At 42.7% G+C, this 23,719-nt stretch overlaps 1 protein-coding gene across 6 annotated transcripts in view; it reads right to left on the bottom strand.

The window, feature by feature from the left end:
- rap1aa (RAP1A, member of RAS oncogene family a) overlaps positions 1-23,719 on the bottom strand; it is a 121,730-nt gene that overhangs the window by 60,000 nt on the left and 38,011 nt on the right. The window contains exon 1 of one of the 6 annotated variants that reach the window (XM_086011043.1): positions 11,866-11,886. The exons of the other annotated variants lie outside the window; for them this stretch is intronic. The gene's annotated coding sequence lies outside the window, so the exon portion shown is untranslated. Of the gene's footprint in view, positions 1-11,865; positions 11,887-23,719 lie in introns of those variants that run through there. 6 annotated transcript variants of the gene reach the window in all.

Below are 23,719 nucleotides of genomic sequence, written 5' to 3'. Positions count from 1 at the left end.
GGGGTGGACCCGCTTACACCAGACAACACAAATAATTCTATATCACATTTCAAACTGAAGGATTTTACAGGCACAGTACTAGCTCAGTTTACTTGGCTATATCTCAATACATGGATATTTATATAAACATGATAGAGCCAAAAACAAAGGTTATTTACAGGCATGGGTACAAAAGGTGAGGTGTCCCAGAATGGATCAGTGAAGGTCATGTACATGTGAAAAGGAAATTGATCACACCAAAACACCAATCTCAGAAAGACATTAAGAATGGATGGAACCTCGGAAAGATAGAATCAGGGTCAGAATTCAGTCCCCCTTCTGAAAGACATAACCCAGAAGCACCTTTGCACATTCACTCCTGAAAACCCAAAGAGAACGTAACCGAATACAAAAGCAAAATACAGCCAATGTTGGGAATCGGAAATAAACAGAAAATGCTGAGAATACTCAGCCGGTCAGGCAGCACCTGGAGAGAGAAACAGCATTTCAGGTCGATGACCTTTCATCAGAACTGGAAAAGGTTAGGGATATAACAGGGTTTAAGCAAGTGCAGAGGCAGGGAAAGAACGAACAAAAAAGGGGAAGGTCTGTGATTGGGTGGAAGGAAGGAGAGATTAAATGACAAAAGGGATGATGGTGCGAGGCGAAAGGGGGTGGCAATGCGACAAGTAAAGAATGCTAAAGAGATGGGGCTGTGAAAGCAAGTTTTGGTAAATACCTGATCAAACATGAGAAGGGAAACAGAAAGCAGTGAAGATAAACAAGGTAAGAGAACTCAACTCAATACTGTAACTGCATTATACCACACCATCACCAGACCAACAACAACGGGCTTTCTGCAAATATTTTATTTCTAATATGGCAGGTCATTAGAATCAGAAATGTAAGGCCCAGAATGCCATTCGGCCCATCATGTCTGTGCCAACTGAAAGAGCTATCCAGCCTAATCCCACGTTCCAGCTCTTGGTCCGTGGCCCTGTAGGTTACGGCATTTCGAGTGCATATCCAAGTACTTTTTAAACGTGATGCGGGTTTCTGCCTCGACCACCCTTTCAGGCAGTGAGTTCCAGACCCCCACCACCCTCGGTGAAAAAAATCTCTCAACTCCTCTCTAATCCTTCTACCAATTACTTGAAATCTCTGCCCCCTGGTTACTGAGCTCTCTGCTACAGGAAATAGTCCTTCCTATCCACCCTATCTAGGCCCCTCAATTAAGTCTCCCCTCAGCCTCCTCTGTTCCAAAACAAACCGCAGCCTATCCAATCTTTCCTCATCGCCAACATAAGCAACATCCTCGTAAATCTCCTCTGTTGTATATTTTTAATTATGGAAGTCCAAAGTATCATCAAAATGATCTCAAATTTGCTGCAAGTTGGTAGTACTGGTTCGTGCCGATCTACACAAATGTCTTTCATCGCCAACATCTGGATTTGAATCTCAGCCAGAGTGTGGGATGAGACGTCTGCTGGTCAGTCAGTTTTGTGGGCATAAACTGGCGAACTTTAGTACTAGAGTGAAAATTCTGTTAAAGAAAGCAAAGAAAGAAAAACTTGCATTTATATAGCACCTTTCACGAGCTTTCAGGACATCCCAAAGCGTTTTACAGCCAATGAAGTACTTTTGAAGTGTAGCCACTGTTGAAATGTAGGAAACGCGGCAGCCAATTTGTGCATAGCAAGCTCCCACAAACAGCAATGTAGCTGAAGTATAACTATTGGCCAGGACAGGACAGCAGGGATATCTCCCCAGCGCCTCTTCGAAATAGTGGCCGTGGGATCTTTTACGTCCACCTTAAAAAGCAGACAGGGCCTCAGTTGAATGTCTCATCCGAAAGACGGCACCTCAGACAGTGCAGCACTTCCTCAGCACGGCACTGGGAGTGTCAGCCTAGATTTATGTGAAGTCTCTGGAGTGAGACTTGAACCCACGACCTTTTGACTCAGGAGAGAGTGCTGCCCACTGAGCCACGGCTGACACATCCAAGAGGAATTGAATGATATTTTTAAAACATTACTGTCCCTCTACACAAAATGCCAAGAATCCAAGTCTACAAACCAAACCGAGCAAAGAATGAAGAACTCTCACTGCCTCCATACCCATGATGCAAAGAATAGGAATTCCTAGACTACTGATGCACTTTGGGATCTTAAAATTCAATCACTGATCAAATGCCTAGTCAACAAACTTCTAACGGCTCCTTTCTGAAAATACAAGGCCTATAGTAAGTCAATCCTGGATTTGATCCAGCAGCTCGAGGGATTTAGAGAGTTTATTAAAATACAGATAGAATTGGCTTGCTACCTCACTGCAATAGACAAGTCCCAACAGCAGTTGGGCTGAATCACCTCTTTTGTGATCAACGTTGTAATTGTTGCCTTCGATGCTATATATAAAAAAATACATTTTAAAAGTCACATTCTGTTCCCATTCCTGGAAGTACAATGAAGGATGTTCACCTGTTTTTACCATTTGGATGTCGTACTCAGCCTAGTTTTCAGAATAAAGCATACTAAGACAATACAATGAGCAGGAAGACCAAAATAATAAAAGCTTGCTAAAAACGATTCCTGTATGCAGCTGCATACAGGAAAGCATACTGTGCTGTGTGGTCAGTGTGCATGTGGGAGGAGTCAGTCACACAGAGAGCATTACCGCCCGGGTAACGTGGTGTGAAGTCCCGAACGACTTTAAAAAGTGATCATTAGTGCTCGAGGGGTTGGGTGGGGGATAAACAAAATGCAGCATTAGTTGCTTATGGGGATGCCCCTGAAATGCTGTAGTGCAATTATTGATTTTCAAAAAGCAGTTTCAAATTGTTCAGAGTAGTGCAATCTTTCAACATTTGGCTCCTTTCAAGAGCCATTGACATATATGCAAATAAGCGACTCGGGAGTACATTGCCCAACGAGCCCCTTTCAGCTCATGAGTGAATTGATTTGCATTCTATTATTGTTACACTCCACAAGTGACACCATTTTGCCTGCTTCCTGCTCATGACTTCATTACATGACAATTCAGAGACATATTGTCTGGAACACAGCAGCTAAACACCAATACACTGCAGGACAATTACTGTATTTTGAACGGTCCTCACTGGAACAAACCAAGAGAGGTTACGTTTGGTTGAAATTAAGAATTCAGAGGAGGAAGGGCGACGGGGTGGAAAAAGATGTATATGCCCACGTAGAGAAAAAAACACATAATTACTGGCAAGTTTCAGTAGAACATAGCAGTGGGTCCCAATTGAAAATTCGGAGCTCTTTCATACAATCTTACAGCAACAGAAATAGCTAGTCAAGTCAGTCTTGATGTTTTTCTCCACAAGACTCTTAGTCTAATCCCCCTCTGCTGCTCATGCCTCATATCCTTTACTCAAGCAATTACTTAATTCCCTTTTAAAGAATTCATCGACTCTGCAATTCTGTGACAGAGAATTCTATATTCTAATCCCCCTCTATACAAGACAACTTTTTCTAACTCAATTATTTCAAATTTGTGTCCTCCCATTACAGTTTCATTGACCAGTGAAAACATCTATGCAACATAACCCTTAATAACCTTGAAGGTGACTTGTCAGGTTACTCCTGAACTTTCTCTGCTACAAATGAAAAGAGCCCTAATTTCTGTCACTTTCTTAAATGCCGCCTCTCATCTTGGTAGGTCGACACTGCAACTTTATGGCTTTTATGTCTTTCCCATGAATGGGTTTCAGATAAATTTGTCATTTACATATATATAATATATATATATATATATATATATATATACACACACACATAACAAGAAAGCTTTGAAGACAGAACTATTCAACTTCTTGTAGCATTTACTTTTAAACTTTAGACACGTTGCAGATTGAGAAAAAAAAATTAAGACAGGAGGCGAAGGGCCAGGTCCATAATGCAGGACAAGGCTCAAGGGACCAGGAAGGAAGATGGGTAAAATGGAGCAGTGGTGCTTGAGTGACGTTAGGCTTGGGATTTAAAAGCATCTTTAAAAAAGGAAGTGACAAAGTTGTACCTGGCCTCGCCGAGATCATGCCTGGAGTTCAGCTTTGGTCTCCTTATTGCAGAAAGGATGTAGATTTCTTGGGCAGGGTTCAAAGCGGATCCCTAAACTTAGGGAGCTGTGTTATGAAAAGAGATTGCCCACCCTGGGACTCAACTTTCTTGAGATAAGGGGGATTTGATAGAAATCTAACATTTATAAAGAAAATCTAGGTATGGAGAAATTTGATCTAGGAAGTTTCTGTCAGGCAAAAGGATTAGAGGACATGGGGACAGTTTAAAGTGAAAGTCAGAAGGAAATAGAAAATTGAGACAACTTTTTTATTTATAAAAAAGGTAATAGAATCAACAAGTGACAGAACAGAAAATTATGGCACTTTAAAAACACTGGCTACATTCCAGTTAAGAAAAGGAGACAGAGGGCTCTTGGTTCTAGAATCAGGTAAGCCAGTAGGAGATTAAATGGACCAATGATTTCTTGCCCAAACCATTACTGCATTGCAACATACGAAGGGAAGACTGAGCAGTTGTTGAGCGGAATTGATGGGTTGAGAGATGAGCTACTCAGGGTATCCTGCTCTGGTAGCCCCAGCCTTCATATGGCTCAAGATGTTGATAATGGGCAACAATGGTGACATTGAAGGGGAGCTGGTTGGGGTTTGTCTTGGAGATAGTCAGTACCTGCCAGCCACTTATCAGATGTTACCTGCCATTTCTCATCCAAAGCCTGGGTGCTGTCCAAGTCCTGCTGTAGGCTTGCATAGGCTGCTTCATTATTAGAGTTGTGAATGAAATTGAACACTGGAATTAACAGCCAACAGCCCCACTCTAGACTTTGTGGTTCAGCGGTCACTGACTATGCAACTGAAAGTGGTTGGGCAGAGGGTGCTGCCCAAAGGAACTACAGCAGCTATGCGCTGGGGCTATGAGTTGGCTCCGACAACCACCCTCCTGTGTATCACTATGATTCCAACCTCAATTCTGCTAGGGCTCCTTTATGCCACACTCCGCTGAATGCTGCCTTGATGTGGAGAACAACTACTCACAACCTCTGACATTCAGCTTATGTCCATGCCTGGACCAAGGTGGTGATGAGGTCTGAAGTTGAATGATTGGATCAATGAAATACAGAAAGGCTGAAGGCGAGGGAGGATTAGAGAGAGATAAGAGGGGCGCCTGAAAGAGGTACCAAGCGCCTCCCCAGATATGGGAACAGTACGAGCGATAGGCAGAGTTGAACTTATTAAAATCTTGGAGATTTGCGAGGTGAAAAAGAGTGTGTGGTAAAGAGGACATCAGTCTTCTTGGGCACAGCTTTAATTGATGGGCAAGATGTGAAAGTTCACCTGAAATCTCAGGAGATAATGAGGCCAGAAACATTGAATGGGCAAAAGGACGAGGAGTGGAGGCAAAGAGAGGTGGTGACTATTGGTTAGACTTATGAAAGCTTAAGAAATTGTTTGGAGAATGGAAACAAGATCATTGACCCACAAGAGCAGGAGTAAGAGCAACATGTAATTAAATCACTGCACTGTAAGAGGTCTCGATGGCGGGTGCACTAAAGGTGAGCAATTTGAAGGAAGCCGACCAATACAGAAACAGAATTATTAGCAAGAATGAACAGGACTGGATGGCACGTGGAATTGGTCATGGATGAAGGAGGAAACCGTGAGGGAGAGAGGACAGCCCTGAGGAACCTTTGGGTGAATGGAAGAGAGAGGGAATCAGTGGATTAAAAAAAATAATTTTTTTTAATTTTAAAAAAAAAATTAGTTTATGGGATGTGGCCGTCGCTGGCAAGGCCAGCATTTATTGCCCATGAGCCATCAACTGAAGTTGAAGTGATTTTGGAGGACAGTAGATATGCACGAACGGTGCTCTGCGCGATGGCAGACAGTCATAGGGTTTGAAGATGTCCACGGTAATCTCAGATGATCAAAAAGCATTTAAGGGTGGGACTCGAGATACACAAAGTGACCACCGTTAGAATGGCCGTATCAAAAGCCATAAAATCATGGGTTAGGCCTGAATGAACTTCCAAGGTGAGAAAGATCATTTCAGTTTCAGCAGCAGGTTCCATAATTTTGGAAAGTACCAACGCAAGAGCACTTAGATGGACAAAAATGTGAGTGAAGGCAAACATGTACAAATTTCCAAAGGCAGCAGGATGGTGGGGGGAGGTTAAAAAGTACAACGCATAAAAAGGAGTACCTTTGATTTAAATATTCGCTCACTTTGCCAAAAATGGGATTAATATAATTTTGGTGCAATTCGTCACACAATAGAGGGAAGAACTTGGATGAAGCAATCTGCCCTATTTTAACAAAGCAGAACATAGAACGAGACTTGCCTTTTTCATTAAAACTACCTTTTGCTCTCTTTTCCCCTTCCAAGCACAACGCATCAGCCCATTGCTAAATGGCCTACAGCAAGAAAACGCATTTAATCTGGGGTGTATACAATTGTGATTTCCTGCCAAATTGCTCATTCTGTATTACTATTGCACTCAGCAGCTGCACGTTTCTTAGCAAATCAGCTAAAGCAACATTTCAAATGAAGTTCAGCAATTAGTTACTAAAAATTGCATCAAAAAAGTGCTGCTTGGCTAAAACAAATTTGATTAGGTTATGGATTTAATGTGTGACTATCAGTTGTTCTGTGGAAGCACGGCTCAAGTGTATTGTGCAACCCGCTAATGTATTAAACACAACCATCCCTTATTTGATTACAGAAAAACAATTTTAAAACAAGCCAGTGCTGGAGGAGGAATCTGCAGTCACAGTTCAGGAGTAGTGAAGCTCTTACCAAAAAATAAATTCAATTGTAACATTACATTCAGAGTTAATATGCCACTCTGGGGGGGAAAGGAAATGCCAATGGATTTCTCGAGGCGAATTTGAGCTGATCAGAATGGAAAGGATTTAAATTTTCTACTTCCAATTCTCATACTTAGTGCAGCTTTCCGATGTGTCAAAATATTTAATTCAAAAGACTCAATTCTGTACGAGTATGATTATAGCACATCATACTTAATGATGCCCTCGCGTTTTTGTCCCAGGGATAAGCAATCCCTTATTTAGGAGGTGTTTATCTACATGTCTGTACAAATTAAAAGCAGAATCACACCTTTTCTTGAGAAACCCAAGTGTAGGGTGCAGGAGACCAGGATAAAACAGTGTTGTTTAATAGAAATTGCTGAGTAGCTACAGATGTGGTCTACGGCGACACGGTTTCAGCCAAATGTTGTAATTTTACTAGAAAACGCCTTACACACAAATACAGGTAAATGCACTTCACATGTGCACATTTACTTAATATCTACTACCATTCGACGAGTGCCTCTCCTCCAGACTTCCCCAAAGCCTCTCCACTACCTACAAGGCACAAGTCAAAAGTGCAATGGAATACTCTCCACTTGCTGGATGGGTGCAGCTGCAACACAAGTTCGACAAGATCTAGGACAAAGCAGTCATCTTGATCGACACCCCATCCACTAGCTTAAACATCCACTCCCTGAAGCATCGATGCACCATGGCGACAGTGTACACTCTCCACAGGATGCACTGCAGCAACTCGCCAGAGCTTTTTCTGCAGCACCTCCCAAACCCGCGACCACCACCTTCTGGAAGAACAAGGGCAGCAAGTGCATGGGAATACAACCATCTCCGAGTCACACACCATCCTGACTTGGACAAATATTGCCGCTCCTTCCTTGTCACTGGGTCAAAGTTCTGGAACTCTCTAACAGCACTGTGGGAGTACTTTCACCACATGGACTGCAGTGTTCAAGGCGGCCCATCACCACCTTAGAGGGTAGCTAGGGGTGGGCAATAAATGCCTGCGACACCCACATCCCGAGAACGATAAAGAATTCAGTAAACACGGAGGTAAAGCACTCAATCAAAAAAAAACTTGCACACTCAACTTTTCATTTTACCAATAAATGCACAAAAGGGTTAAAGTACACATGCATGTGCAATATTTGTGTACTGTAATCATCTGCCCAATGATAGTCTATTACTCATTTACTAATCAGAAATGCAATTAGCCACATTTGAATTCCCAATTAGCCACATGTGGCTAGAGGCTACCATATTGGGTAACACTGGGATAGAAGATCTGGTAGTAAATAGGTGATGCCAATATACAGTAGATAAAGCTACATTAAAATCACAACTGAAAATATCAGGTATTGGTCAGATCAGACTATAGTATCGAAGAGTGGTAGTTAAACTTTGATCTGAACATGCATTTACCACTTATTGCAACTACATATCAAGCAAAAAAAATCAGCTTCATCAAAAAAAAATGCCCATCTTTCTTATCTGGATGAGCAAATAATTTTTTGCCCACAAGCCATCCACTGCAATTTCTGCCTCGGTACCTACTGATCAGTTCCGACTGCCCAACCACTGGATTACAGTAATGTTCTCCTGGAACTGGACCATAAAGCCAGCTGCACACTGGTTTACTAGTCTACTCAATAAAACTCAATTCAAAGTACCGGATGTCAATATTTTTTACATTAACTTCGCATTTTGCTGTTTTTACACTATTCAATATTTTTGTACTAAAAATTGAATTAGTTGACAATATTCACATTTGCGACACTTAATATTTCAGACAAAACTGAATGCAATATTTTACCTTGAAAATCCAGTGATACAGTAATTAAAAATAATCATGTTGAAACCTGCAAATAAACTGGTAGCACAACAGGTGCATCAACAGTGCACAGTGCTGCTAAAATTCCTATCGCACCTATAGATACGGAAGCCACCATGTGAAAAATCCTCAATGTCCCTCAGGATTTTTGAAATGTAGTCACTGTTATATAGGTAAACGTGGCAGCCAATTTGTGCAGAGTGGTCCCACAAACAATAAACTAAATGACCAGTTAATCGGTTTTAGTGATGTCAGTTAAGGGCAAGTGTTGGCCAGGACACCTGGAGAGTTCCCCCACTCTTCAAACTGTGGGAGCTTTGACCATCCACTTGGGCAGACAAACACAGCCTCAGTTTAATGTCTCAAACAAAAGACTGCACCCCTGACTAAGCCGCACGCCCTTCAGTACAGCACTGAAGTGTCAGCTTAGATTATGTACTCCAAACCCTGAAGCTGGAACTGAACATGGTTTTAAGCTTCGAAGCAACAGTGTTACCACTGAGACAAGCCAACACTTGCCAGCTGCTGGTAATCCCTGAATTCACAGTATTATTGCAGACTAAACTTTACCAGTTAAAGCCCTCTGATGGCCAAGATCAGCTTGCAAGACTGCTACTCTAAGCAGGAGTGGCAGTAGCTAATCCCGCAAAGCGTGAATCTGTATTACTGAGCGAGAGAGTCCCCATTAACACTGCTTACAAGGGAAGAATTGTGCTCAAATTTAAGTTTGCCCTTTTTAGTTTTACTTTGTGATTAATGCAATAGTTTAGGATATTAGTACTAATCATACTGCCTTGGGAGATTTTGGCAGATGTCTCTTCCCTCACCCTGTGGCCTCTGGCAGAATTACAGCTACATGTACCTCTGGGTTTCCATTCATTCTGGACAGTGGGATGCTGACCGAACTGGAATTTGGTGCCGAAGCATCTTCCAGATCCCCAGCACAAGGAGAATACATTAAGAGGCAGGGTTATCCTAGTTTCCACACAGACGAAAAACGACTAATCTTATTTATTTTAAACTTACAGTGGACAATGCCCACAGCGGCATCCTTGAATCTGGAGCTTGCTGCATGGGGAAATCGCCAGACATTGGCCCACACTCCAGCACTCAGTGGTGCAGTGTTACAGCATTCCCAACCATGGCTTCTGGCAAAATGTCAGTAAATGTCAAGTGCTCTCAAATCGCACAACCAATAATGAAGGGAAACAAGAGCCCATTTATAGCTGCTGCAGATTTAAAATAGTGGTTTCTGGTCTTACAAAATTTCAAGGAAGGTTTTCAGACAGAGAGTCACAATAGGTTAAGTTGGGAGACAGAACTGCAAAAAACATATTTAGCTAATATAGCACACGCAGAGATTGTGCAGGATTCTTATTTAACCATAGCCCTCCTCTCTGTCTGGTCTGCTTAAAAATATACTTAATATGTGGCAAAGCAAACCCATAATAACATTCCTGAGTGAATCACACAGCTTCTGTAACAATGATATTACACTAGAGTCTGCAAGATTTTATACATAATTAATTTGGCAGCAATAGACCCAGGTGTCTCCTAAACAAGCAACTACATAAATTGTTCCCACCACCGAGATCATTTTTTCCCCACAAGTTGGAGGTAAATAATGGCAGTGTGTGCTGAATGCACTCCTTGGCTGCCTCAAGTAATTGCTACGGTCTTTTCGTGCTCACTTGAAATTGAATTTACAAGTTATGTTTTTATCCCAAACATAAAGTTGTGCAATACAATTCAAGAAAAAGTCCAACAAGTTAGATACTGTTCATCTGCAAGCAGCTCTACAACTGCAGGTATCGGATAGAAAGAATGCATGCCTATTTTAAAAAGTGTTCAAGGGAAAAACAAAGAACTTAAGGCAGCTGGGATAGTAGCTTTCCTTGGAGTTGAGCATATTTTGGTTAGCTTATACACATTTCAAAAATTCAGCCAAACATGACTGCATAGAATAGAATCATAACGACAAGCATTTATATAGCACTTTTAGCGTAGTAAAACGACCCAAGGCGCTGCACAGGAGTATTTTAAGACAAAAAATGACACTGATCCACATAAGGATAAATTAGGGCAGGTGACCAAAAGCTTGGTCAAAGAGGTAGGTTTTAAGGAGGGTCTTAAAAGGAGGAAAGAGAGGTAGCGAGGCGGAGAGGTTTAGGCAGGGAATTCCAGAGCTTAGGGCCCAGGCAACAGAAGGCCGAGCGATAGAATTAGAGGAGCGCAGATATCTCGGGGGGTTGTGGGGCTGAAGGATATTACAGAGTTAGGAAGGGGCGAGGCCATGGAGGGATTTGAAAACAAGGAGGAGAATTTTGAAATCGAGACACTGCTTAACCGGGAACCAATGTAGGTCAACGAGCACAGGGGGTGAACAGGATTTGGAGAGAGTTAGGACACGGGCAGCCGAGTTTTGGATGACCTCAAGTTTACGTAGGGTGGAATGTGGGAGGCCAGCCAGGAGTGCGTTGGAATTGTCAGGTTTAGAGGTAACAAAGGCATGGATGAGCTGAGGCAAGGGCAAAGACAGGCGATGTTACAGAGGTGGAAGTAGGCGGTCTTTGTTATGCTGCAGATATGTGGTTGGAAGCTCATTTCAGGGTCTGTTTGCCCTTCAGCCCATCAAGCCTGTCCTGGCTCCTTAATTTCCTACATTACACCAGAGACTACACTTCATTGGCTGTAAAGCGCTTTAGGACGACCAGCGGTCGTGAAAGGTGCTATATAAACACAAGTCTTTCTTTTTGAGAGAGCTGTGCAATTAGTCTCACTCCCCTGCAAGGCCTGGATTTCTAACATTTAAATGCTGCAAAATAATTTAATTGGGCTTCAATAAATCTCTTTCCACCAGGATACCCAATTAAAGAGACTGCTGTTAATCTGGCACATTAAAAGGTATCAAAGATTAAACATATATAGGTCAACAGAAAAGAATATCGTCTTTAAAGAAATAGTACAGAGGTAAGAAACACAAGCACACTAATATTCCTGTACATACTGTTTTCATTGCAGTAAATGCCAAAGTACTGTACTCGCCAGTCAACTCTGCAAAGGGAACAGTTGACTGGCAGGGCAAAGGCTGGGAGATTAGGCTGGTCAAAAGCTTCTGGCATCCTGAACAGAAGATCAGCAGGCCATCCAGCTTTCAATAGGGGGGAGGAGACGAGAGCAGCTTGAGCAATGCTACCTTGGATGCCGTTTGCTTCACGAGCACATCAGTGGCCGTCTCCTACATCTGAGCGCTGCTGTATAAGTGAGCAAAACTTGAATATTTAATGTCCTACAGATCTCTGCAACTTTAGACCCCTGCTATAGGGCAAAGAGTCAATTTCTCGGCATGTGATCTTAAACTTCAGATTCTGGGTCTAAGAATGGATGCATTGTTTGGTTTTGGAGACAGCAGCCAACAAATGCAAGATACTCACTGGTTTCAACTGGACGGCAACATGCCTAACCAGAACAATCCAGAGATACGGCGTGACGTGGAAAGGGCAGAGAAAGAGCAGCAGTTTGAAAGAAAGGATAATTTTGAAAAAAGTGATTACTCCACTGGCTATAGTTTATGAAATTCTCCTGTTGAGCATGCTTGTGGGGAATGGGGCTGGGGTGCCAAAGGAGGAATGCAGGACTAATACTGCATAGATACACATCAACCCATTTCACCACAATGCAGAAAATAAAAACTGAGGTGGAATTTCCTGTGGGGGGCATAAGAGCAAAATTACACCCATCCCGCTAAAAATTTTGGGCGTAATTTTACACCAGTTTTGAACCAGCATAATGGCAGGAAATGAGTATGACTAACCTGGGGGCGGAGCCATTGCAATGAACAGAGAGGAGTTTGGGAGTAGGGTTCGATAGACAGGCAGATTGTAAGGAAATGTGAGCGTAGTGTAATTGTGTGTGTAACACACTTGCACCCAAGCTTGCATGATCTTTTACCCTGGGTATTTGCTTTATACGTGTTTCTGGGCACAAATACACAGGAAATTCCACCCCTAAATATCTCTCCTCAAATCAGTTAGGGCTGAAAAGCTCAGGAGTCTCATTTAAATGAATTGGTTCATTATATCTCTACTTGATTTCAGTTGCACCGTGACAGACTTCAACCGGGGCGAGACTCTTGGTAAAACTCTCCTGGTCCTTGGGACAGAAGATTCAGACATATACCCTGATGTTTCATCTCTGCTCACATGCTTAAACACTGACTTAAACTGCACTACACCTATTAAATTCACTGACCGAAGACTTGTGTGGAAAATAAATGGGACTTCAAAAAATCTGCACCCGTTACACTGTAATAGATTAACGTTTAGATTTTATTTCTAGATGACAGGCTTGCATTGGGTTCTGTAAGATGCAACATTATGCACTGCCGCTACTATATAACCGATTATTCTACAATTTACATCTGACTGCAAGAGATGCCAACTGATAATGGTTTTAAAAATCACACGAGTGGTATGCAGATCGACAGGGGACATTTAAGGTCAAGCGAGGATTTCCCTCCAAACAAAATCCAAGCAATATTGTCGTTAAGAGGAGGAAAAGGATAATTGACGGACAGGCATCTCAGAATGGCTTCTCTGACAAGTCTACAAGTTTAGAAACTTCAATTGCACTAATTAGTTCAGCATGTCTTGTTAAGCCAAATACTTTTCTACTAAGAGCAGGGGAGTTCTCCCTGGTGTCCTGACCAATAGTTAGCCCTCAATCAACATCACTAAAACAGATCATCTGGTCATTATCTCATTGCTGTTTGTGGGAGCTTGCAGTGCGCAAATTGGCTGCAGCATTTCTACATTACAGTAGTCTCAGTCTGGGTGATGAAAAAATTCAATTTCTCAGCATACTTATGGGGGGTTGAGGCAGGGGTGAAAAAAGGGGTTTCGGAATCTAGTTGGTAGTAAAGAAAAGGACCCTGGGGTTATTGTCACCCTCCTGGATGAGGTGAGCGAGAAATGGATGTGATTAAAGTCAGGTATGATGGATGGATACCCAAGTCATGCGCTCAAATCTCTGTAGCTTGGACTTGAAGGAGAAAAAGGTGGGAGCTACGCTAGAGGGAATGACAAGAATAAGAGGGCGAAGCTTTTCATGGAGACAAAGGCAGAGAAAAGAGAGCGGCAAGGGAGTGGTTGAGCAGATGAACAGCCGCAGCGATAATGTAGTGGAGTTTAAAAAGAAAAAAACCATGCATTTCTATAGCGCCTTCCACGACCACCAGACGTCTCAAAGCACTTTAGTCAATGAAGTACTATTTGAAGTGTAGTCACTATTGTAATGTGGGAAACGCGGCAGCCAATTTGCACACAGCAAGCTCCCACAAACAGCAATGTGATAATGACCAGATCATCTGTTTTTGTTATTTTAGTTGAGGGATAAATATTGGCCAGGACACCAGGGATAACTCCCCTGCTCTTAGAAATAGTGCCATGGGATCTTTTACGTCCACCTGAGGGGGCAGACGGGGCCTCGGTTTAACGTCTCATCCGAAAGACGGGTTTGAAGGTGCGCTCATTAGCAACTTAGAAGAGATAAAACAAAAAAGGGGATATCCATCCACGAGCCGACAAGAAATTGATAAATTATATTTACTACTCCTCTGCAACTTGAAAATTTAAAGCTCATAACCATAAAGTACCTTTGGAGGAACTGCAAATGAGTGCTCCAGCACAGCACTGAAGCTGCAGTAAAGCCACAGACTGGCGCTGTACTTTAGAACTCGACAGCAAATAGGTCACTTATTAATAATTTGCTCGAGTTCAACATCCTGACTGTGCAGTTCAATATTATTGCCACAACGGCATTGATCGCAGCTTGTATAAATATGGAAGGAAAATTAAACATATAATGCAAGATGGATGACCAACCTATGGCTGTGAAAGAGTCCAGCACAGAGCCTTTGGTGCGATAAAGACTTTTAATATGAACATACAGGTAGACTATCCTTTATCCGAAAACCTTGGGACCAGCCGTGTTTCGGTTTTCGGATTTCAGAAGGTATTTTATAAGACTGGGAAATTTGGCGGGGGTGGGGGGTCGGCGGGGGGGGGGGGGGGGGGGGTGTCGGGAGAAAAGAATATCAGACAGACCGCTGCAGCTATCGGACGGGCCGCTGTATTGTTGGGTTCACTCTCCCGGTACCTCCTTCACACTGCCCGGCTCGGCCTGCAATCTCCTACCCGGGCGGGAACTCTGTGACCCTCTGCCCTGCTCAGCGTAAGTCGTGCGCCACTCTGGTCATGTCGTGCGCACGACTTACGCTGAACGAAAAAACTTTCGTTTTTTTTTTTTTTAAAAAGAGGTTTTCGGAAGTTCGGATAAAGGATAGTCTACTTGTACTGAGCAGAACAATATTGGTTGAACTTTGACAATAACTAAAACCCTCCAATTAACATTGCAAGTTAGCAAACTACACCCAAATGTGTTACCGTAATGTATTACAGCAAGTTTCCTAACAATATGGAAGATACATTATTTCTGATGCCAAGTTATGATTGTGAAAGGCAGGTCTATAGCCAGGCAGAAAAGAAATCAGGCAGAACAAACTGCACCTTTTTATATAAAAAAAAAAAAAAAAAATCTGTAGCAAAGCAAAAGGCAGGTAGATGCTTGATGTCGGTCTGCAGAGGTCAGTCGGCAAGGAGGTCACTACACAATTACTCTGAAGCACTAGTTAAAAATGTTAGGCTCTCGCTTGTGTTCACTCTCATGCCAGTCAGTGGCTCAGTGGGTAGCACCCTCGCCCGAGTCAGAAAGTTGTGGGTTCAAGTCCCACTCGAGACTGGAGCACAAAATCTAGGCGGACACTCCCAGTGCAGTTCGGATAAACATGGGCCTCGTCTGCTCGCTCAGGTGGGTGCAAAAGATCCACTGCACTATCCATGGTCAATATTTATCCCTCAATCAACATCACTAAAAAATTAATTATCTGGTCATCACCACATTGCGGTTTGTGGGAGCTTGCTGGGTGCAAATTGGCTACTGCATTCCCTACATCACAACAGTGACTACACTTCAAAAAGTACCTCATTGGCTGTAAAGGGCTTTGGGACGTCTGGCGGTAGTGAAAGGCGCTATATAAATGCAAGTCTTTCTTTCAATGCTAGTGATGGACTATTTGATACTGTGAAAGTTTTAGGATCATGGCATAGGCCTGTTCTCACTATGCATGATCTCAGCGGCACCGGAGTGTGTCGCTGTTTTCAGTTTAATTTAGAGGATATAGTCAGGGTAAGTCACACACTACAGTCCAGAGTTTTCTTGGAGCTGCTACTTACACTTGAAAATAGCAAATAAAAGGGCCGGTTACAAAATCCAATTTATCCCCAGACAAGCCATAATAAAGTACTTTCTACCCTCTCGTGTAGGCGGACAATTAGTGCCTACTGGCACATCAGAAGTGAGAAGGACACTGGTAATGAGCACTGGAAGCAGAAAAACAGCATTTCAGACACGACAAAGGTAACCTTCAATATTGGCATACGAACATGCAGATTAGAGAATACGGATAATAAATGCATAGAAAAGAGTGTACAAGTCACGTCACTATATTTATACGTGGACAACGGATTCAGTCATAATGCCCTGTACTCGAGCTTAAATATCAGTTACTGTGGAGAGAGCTAAAGACGGAGAAGAACAAGTATTTATACAGCGCCTTTAACATAGTAAAACGTCCCAAGGCACTTCGCAGGAGCGATTATCAAACAACATTTGATACCGAGCCACACAAGGAGATATTAGGACAGGTGGTCAACGAGGGAGGTTTTAAGGAGCGTCTTAAAAGGAGAGAGGTAGAGAGGCGGAGGTGTTTAGGGAGGGAATTCCAGAACAAGGGCCCAGGCAGCTGAAGGCACGGCCGCCAAAGGTGGAGCGATTAAAATCGGGGATGCACAACAGGCCAGAATTGGAGGAGCGCAGAGATCTCAGACGGTTGTGGGGCTGGATGAGGTTCTAGAGATAGGGAGGGGCGAGGCCAAGGAGGAATTTGAAAACACGGATGCGAATTTTAAAAATCGAGGCACGTTTAACCGGGAGCCAATGTAGATCAGCGAGAAGTTCACCAGAACTCAATTCAATTACAAAAATGACTTCTTCCAGCCATCCATTACTCAGCACATAACACCAGAAAAAGACCAAAATTGCTCTGTTCCTGGGACTCGAATACCTTAGTAGTTTGATGTTGACCACAACTCTAATGTAGGCCACTAACTATCAGTGCCAACAAAACAAAGATCAACAAAACAAAGATCGTGCATTGGCAGAGGAGGGGAGGGTATCAGGCTTACAAAACAGAAGTATATAAAAAGATCAACATTTAAAAAAAAGTGTACAACATTCTTAATTTTAATTAAAAAGCACTTTTGGTCCACAAAAGTTGGGCAGATCATTCCGTTCACTTCAGCACTAAGCTTGCAAACATCATCATCTGCTGAAGCAAAAATCTTCATCTTCAACAAATGTCCCAATTCAATGCATTTAGTGGTTTGATTCTCAAGTTAGGATTAAGTATAAATTGCACAAGTCTAATCTTCGCCATGTTACTTTCATAGTTTACATAAATTGCCGTTCTTTGCTCAAGAGACTTCAATTTCTAGGGTTTAGGCTTTGTTTTGTCCCCTTGCTGACACTGGGAAAGAGGGTGGGAAGGACAGGATAAGAAAACATGCCTGGGTAGGATAGTGTATGTGGAGCCGTACAACTACCCGTTTGGCAAGTCTGCTCTTCCTAGCTTGGATTAGACCGGAAAGTAGATTTATAGCCCTCTAAAAAGATTAAAATCTCTCTCCAGCTAAAGTTAGTTCAAAAAAGGTGCTCCATTTCCCACGTGGACAACCACATAAAAACACTCAAATGGTTACCTCATCAGATGGCGAAGAGAATTTAGAATTAAGACTAAATTAAAGCTGCTCCACTTGCTTTCCCAAAGGCTCGGCTCAAAGGCAGAAGCAGCAGCACCAAAAGCATGCATTTATATAGCGCGCCTCACATGCAGGAAAAAGTTTCAAAACGTTTTATAAATGAGGAAAACGATTTAATGGATGCTTGGGGTGAAAAAGGGGGAGGGGAATGGCGAGGCCAAGATGGGGAACTAAAGGCATGTTTGAAGAGGAAGGTGGGAGAAACTGGTTAGAGAATTTCAGAGGGCAGGAGTGTAGTAGTTCAATGAGCAGTCACTGATGGCGAAGAGGGAACAAGGGACAGAGGGGTCTGGTGTTTAAAGACCAAATGGTGCGCGTATGACTTTAAGGCAGATCAGTAGTGCCACGGAGAAGTTTGAAAACAAGGAGAATTTTTTAAATCAACACAATGTGGCACAGGGAGCTGGTGGAGGCGGGGGAAATGATAGGAGTATGAAACTTAATGCTGGTGAAGACCCTGGCTGTAGCATTTTGAAAGAATTGAAGATCGTGATGGTCAGCCAGAATTGAGTGTGTGCAAGCGGGAGGAAAATCAGAGATTGTACCGAGCCGTAAAATCAAAGGTTCCAGATTCTATTCCAAGTCTATGTTGCGTTAGCTGATCTCAGCCAGTGTTAATTGGGGACTTGCAATTGGTTTCAGCATCCTTGAAGGAGAAAGGGGAAAAATGATTAAAGTTCCTGCTCACTATCCAGCATCACTTACTGGGAAATGCACACATCCACATTTGGCAACAGGATTGGGCTTGGCCCCGATATGGCCCACAGGCACATTTATTCTTTAGGTTCAAAGAAAGAAAGGAGAGACTTGCATTGCTGTAGCACCTTTCACGACCACCAGCTGTCCCAAAGCGCTTTACAGCCAACGAAGCACTTTTTGAAATGTAGTCACTGTTGTAATGATAGGAAACACGGCACACACAGACAGCAATGGAATAATGACCTGATAATCTGTTTTAATGATGTTGATGGAGGGATAAATATTGGTCAGGACTCTGGGGAGATGTCCCCTGCTCATCAAAATAGTGCCATGTGATCTTATACATCCACCGGAGAGTGCAGACGGGGGCCTCGGTTTAATGTCTCATCCGAAAGACGGCACCTCCGACAGTGCAGCACTCGAATGCTATGCTCAAGTCTCTGGAGTGGGACTTGAACCCACAGCTTTTTGGCTCAAGAGACAAGGGTGCTACCCACTGAACCACAGCTGACACCAAACAAGAATGGCTTCCTGGGTAATGTAGCTGGAGGACACCCATGGAACAGTATGCCTTCAGGAAATGGGGCAGTGGTGAAAATTAGCAACATAAAAAAATGCTCAACCATATGAGAGTTACTGCAGACAGCAGGAAACATGGTTCTGAACAGGCACAAGTCAGAATGAGATCACATGCACATCTTAAAATTACTGCTTTTTGAAAAAAAGGCATTATAAACTAGTTCTACCTTCTAAACAACCAGTTTGTCTTTTCCTTTCTAACTGCAGCCAGGTTACAACGCCATGGGTGTACTGGTGGGAATGTTCGGGATTCTATCGCTGAAGTCATTGCAGCCGAGTACTTCAGAGCATGGCAAACGTACAAGGTCAGTTTTGAAGTTACTCACTGGTCACATGTTAACCTGCTCATTTATTTTTAGCAAAACAAGAACTTTGCCTGAAACGAGCCAGCCATTTTAACGATATGAAACGCAGTCTCAGGAAGCGGACGAGAGCCTGCAGGGCCTACTCTGCAAATCTGGCCCACGGTAAAACAAATCACAACTCTTGCCCCAATGTCCGCAGCATCAACTAACACAAGACCCTGCCGCTAGACAGCCTGCACTGCCACCACAGGCCACAACTCATTTCAACAAGATTGTCATCAAATTTGTTTCCACTGTTGACAGATTTAGGAAGCAAAGAAAATTGCACCAGTTGCCTTACAATATAAATAATAAGATAAGCTAATTCTATCATACAGCAGATTGTTTTTCTTCAAAATTTTTTTATTTTTCATAATACTGATTGTTCCCGACTTTACAGTAATCCTCTTTTTAAAAAAAAAAAGCATGTGGATTCAGCCCACCAAAATCCCCCCCCCCCGATATTCTAACTCTCCCAGCTTTGCATCGAACCAGTTTGAGTATTCCCAATAATCTTGCTACAACTACCCTGCCCGTTTGACTAAAGAGAAGCGAGTTTTATTTTCCTTTCCCAGTCCCTATTTCTGTTCCAAATTTACTTTTCAGTAATTTCCATTTGTGTCCTCTGGTCCTACTTTTCTTTCTTACTTTGAAGAAATAATTTAAGTTAACCTTATCGTTAGTTACCATTTAATATACTTCAATTTAATAATTGTTGTACACTACAATTACATGCTGGGAGCAGATAAATATACTCTTCCAAAATGCATAATTTACTGTGAATTACATCTGTTGGAATTGTTAAAATCAGGCCTGAGGCAACTCGGAATCATACAGCGCACTGATCTGCAATTTTCATTTGGGGATTTATTCCCCCCCCCAAATGTAATTTAAAAATCCTGTGTAATAAAAATGGAATCTGACTTATTCAGTCACTCTGGACACAAGTGCCCAGCTGAACACGAGATTGATTTTCAGCCAATGACACCTAACTTCCCAAAATATGGCGAGTTGCATCACATCTGGAAGGGTATATTTAAGTTTTGCTGCTGAACCAACCAGCTCAGTGGTTATCCAAAAGGAAATGAGGAAGGCAGCCAACACAGTCATTGCGATCTGAACTGGAGCAGCACTGACAGACATTATTTCTTTTGGATAACCATAGCAGATGTAATGACATCACTGCACATTCCTCTACATGGGAACCTGAAGAAGTTGCTTCCAGGACACCACTTCAGAGGCATTACCTGTACTTGGAACCATACGCTCATTGTGCAAATGTTTTTCAATTTGCCCGATAAAATGCTTTCAAAATCCACTTCAACACAAGAACATAAGAATGAGGAGGAGTCAGCCATTCAGCCCCTCAAGGCTGCTCCGCCATTCAATAAGATAATAGCTGATCTTTGACCTCAACTCCACTTTCCCACCCGATCCCCATATCTCTCGATTCCCCTAGAGTCCAAAAATCTAGACATCTGCCTTGAATATACTCTCAGCCCATTGGGGTAGAGAATTCCAAAGATTCACAACCCTTGGAGTGAAGAGATTCCTCAGTCCTACATGGCCAACCCCTTATCCAGAGACTACGCCCCCCTAGTTCTAGGGGGAAACAACCTCTCTGTGTCGACTGTCAAGTCCCCTCAGAATCCTGGAGGGGAGGTTGGATATTGGCTAGGGTTTTGGAATTAATATGTTATTTGTAACTGAAACTAATTAGGAAGGCAAATAGTATGCTGGCCTTAATTACAAGAGGATTTGAGTACAGGAGTAAAGAAGTCTTACTCCAATTATATAGGGACTTGGTGAGACCACACCTGGAGTACTGTGTACAGTTTTGGTCTCCTTACCCAAGGAAGGATATACTTGCCATAGAGGGAGTGCAACGAAGGTTCACGAGATTGATTCCTGGAATGGCGGGACTGTCGTATGAGAAGAGATTGAGTAAACTAGGCCTGTATTCTCTTGAATGCAGAAGAATGAGGGGGGAGCTCATTGAAGCATACAAAATTATTACAGGGCTGGATAGGATGAATGCTGGGAGAATGTTTCCCTTGGCTGGGGAGTCTAGAACCAGGGGCCACAGCCTCAAGATAAAGGGTAGGCCATTCAGGACTGAGATGAGAAGAAACTTCTTCAGAGGGTGGTGAATATTTGGAATTCTCTACCCCAGAGGGCTGTGGAGGCTCAGTCATTGGGTATATTCAAAACAGAAGTTGATTGATTTCTGACTAGCAAGAGCATCAAGGGATATGGTGATAGGGCCGGTGAATGGAGTTGAGGCAGAGGATCAGCCATGATCTCATTGAATGGTGGAGCAGGCTCGAAGGGCCTACTCCTATTTCTTATGTTATGAAGCAGAGTTAGTTGATATCAGCCAGTGGCTCAGTCTTGCTTCTGTGTCAGATGGTTGTGGGTTTAAGTTCCAGTCCAGCGACTGGAGCACAAAAATAAAGGCTGACACGGTTAGTGCAGTACTGAGAGAGTGCTGCTCTGTCGGAGGTACTGTCTTTCAGATGAGACATTAAACCAAGGCCCTCTCAGGTGGACTTAAAAGATCCTATGCCGTTATGTTGAAGAGGAACAGAGGAGTTATCCCCAGTGTCCTGGGACCAATATTTATCCCTCAATCAACATCACTAAAAAAATCTGGTCATTATCACATTGCTGTTTGTGGGAGCTTGCTGTGCACAAATTGGCTGCTGCCTTTCCTACAACAGTGACCACCACTTCAAAAAGTACTTAATTGGCTGAAAAGCACTTTGGGACATCTGGTGGTCATGAAAGGCGCTATATAAATGCAAGTCTTTCTTTTTCTTTATCCACCAAGGCAACAGTCTGAGCATAGTTAGCCTGAGCACTTCTAGGCTGGTGAGGTTCCTATATTTATCGTTATTCCGGCTAGAATGGGAGTATACACTCAATGGAAAGACACCGAAGGACATGGATGAACACAGAGGAGACCTAGCGGGGATTAAATATGTAATTCCCCGAAAGTGTGACTACAGATAGATGAAACCATGAAGAGGCCAACAAATTCTGAGAGTTTTATAAACAGGGTAATAAAGTACAACAGTAAAAAGAGGTAATGGTAAATTTGTACAAAACTTTAGTGAGGCCACAAAAGTAGCATGTGCAGTTTCAGGCACCCCATTACTAAAAGATAAAGCCAGACAAAGAGTGAACAGCATAGATTAACCAAGGCAACACCAGGGATTCGAAGCTATAATTATAAGAGAATCGAGATGCTAGGAATATTTCCATTAGAACAGGAGAAGGCCACAAGAAGATTTAATAAAGGATTTTTAAAAGAAGAGTTTTGAAAGAGTGAATAAGGAAAAGGCCATTTCCTCTGGTTCACAAGTCAGCGACAAGGGGTCATTAATTTAAAACTGGTGGTGAGGAAGCAAGTGGAGAAATTTCTTTACACGGTGGAATTTTGAAACATTGCTTGCTCGGCTACAGGGAGTGGTTGAGGCAAATATTATTGCACTTTTTAAGGAGAAAACTGGATGAATATTTGAATGATTATAATATGGACTATGGAGAGGGCAGGGCAGTAGGATTAGTTTTTGATTATTCGAGAAGATAGCCAGCAAAGCCTGAATGGCCTCCTCCTCTGCTGTAAGAATAGTTCTATGGAATGGCGAGGACAGTACAAGGCTCAGCTGTCGCAACAGTCAAATCGTCTGCCAACACCCACTTGCCTTGGCTCACACATAAAAGAATGGCCATTTGATGAAGTGTTGAGAAGCTGATGTCCATGGAGCCATACATCAACAAGAGTAAGCATCAGCAGAAGAGGAGAATTAGCAAATAAAGTTGTAATTGTTAAGGGTCTCACAGTTGTTGCTGTTATGCCATATTCAGGTTTGTTGCAAGTACAAACTACCAACTAGATTTTAAAATGAGGTTATGGGATGGAACTTGGCCCCGACTTCCTTATTTTTGTGAACACGTGCTGATTTACAATAAGGCCGTTTCCTATAGCTAAAATAAGCAGCATGTTTCAACTTTAAGGTGGACACTGGACCTTAAATAAGCAGTATAAATAAACCATGGAACAAATCACAGAATAAATTACACAAATTGTAACATGGAAACACGCCATTTGGCTCAACCAGTTGTGTGTTTATCCTCTGCACAAGCCAGTAGCCCTAATCCCATGTGCGCACCCTGTTCCCATATCCTTTTTACCACAACCACCTATCCTTAAATATTGACATGGCCCCTGCATCAATCACTAAATCCAGAGGGAGGAAATGGAAAGGCTCTGGCTGGGACAGCTGGAATGAACTCGAAGCACCAGGAGGCCAAGGTGAATGAATCCAATGGCCCACGACTCCGGAAAGAAGACCAGCAAGATAGTGAAGCAGAGACAGAAGCAGGGCCAGTGGAAGCTTAAGAGGGAAGTCTTGCTGCAGTTATACAGGGTATTGGTGAGGCCACACCTGGAATACTGCGTGCAGTTTTGGTTTCCATATTTAAAAGA

Source organism: Somniosus microcephalus, chromosome 18, assembly GCF_052327205.1.
Source record: "Somniosus microcephalus isolate GS21.2 chromosome 18, FLI_Smic_1.0, whole genome shotgun sequence".
In the NCBI taxonomy this organism is placed as follows: domain Eukaryota; kingdom Metazoa; phylum Chordata; class Chondrichthyes; order Squaliformes; family Somniosidae; genus Somniosus; species Somniosus microcephalus.
The sequence above is the reverse complement of the archived record's forward strand: the minus strand, read 5'-3'. Positions and strand labels throughout refer to the sequence as shown.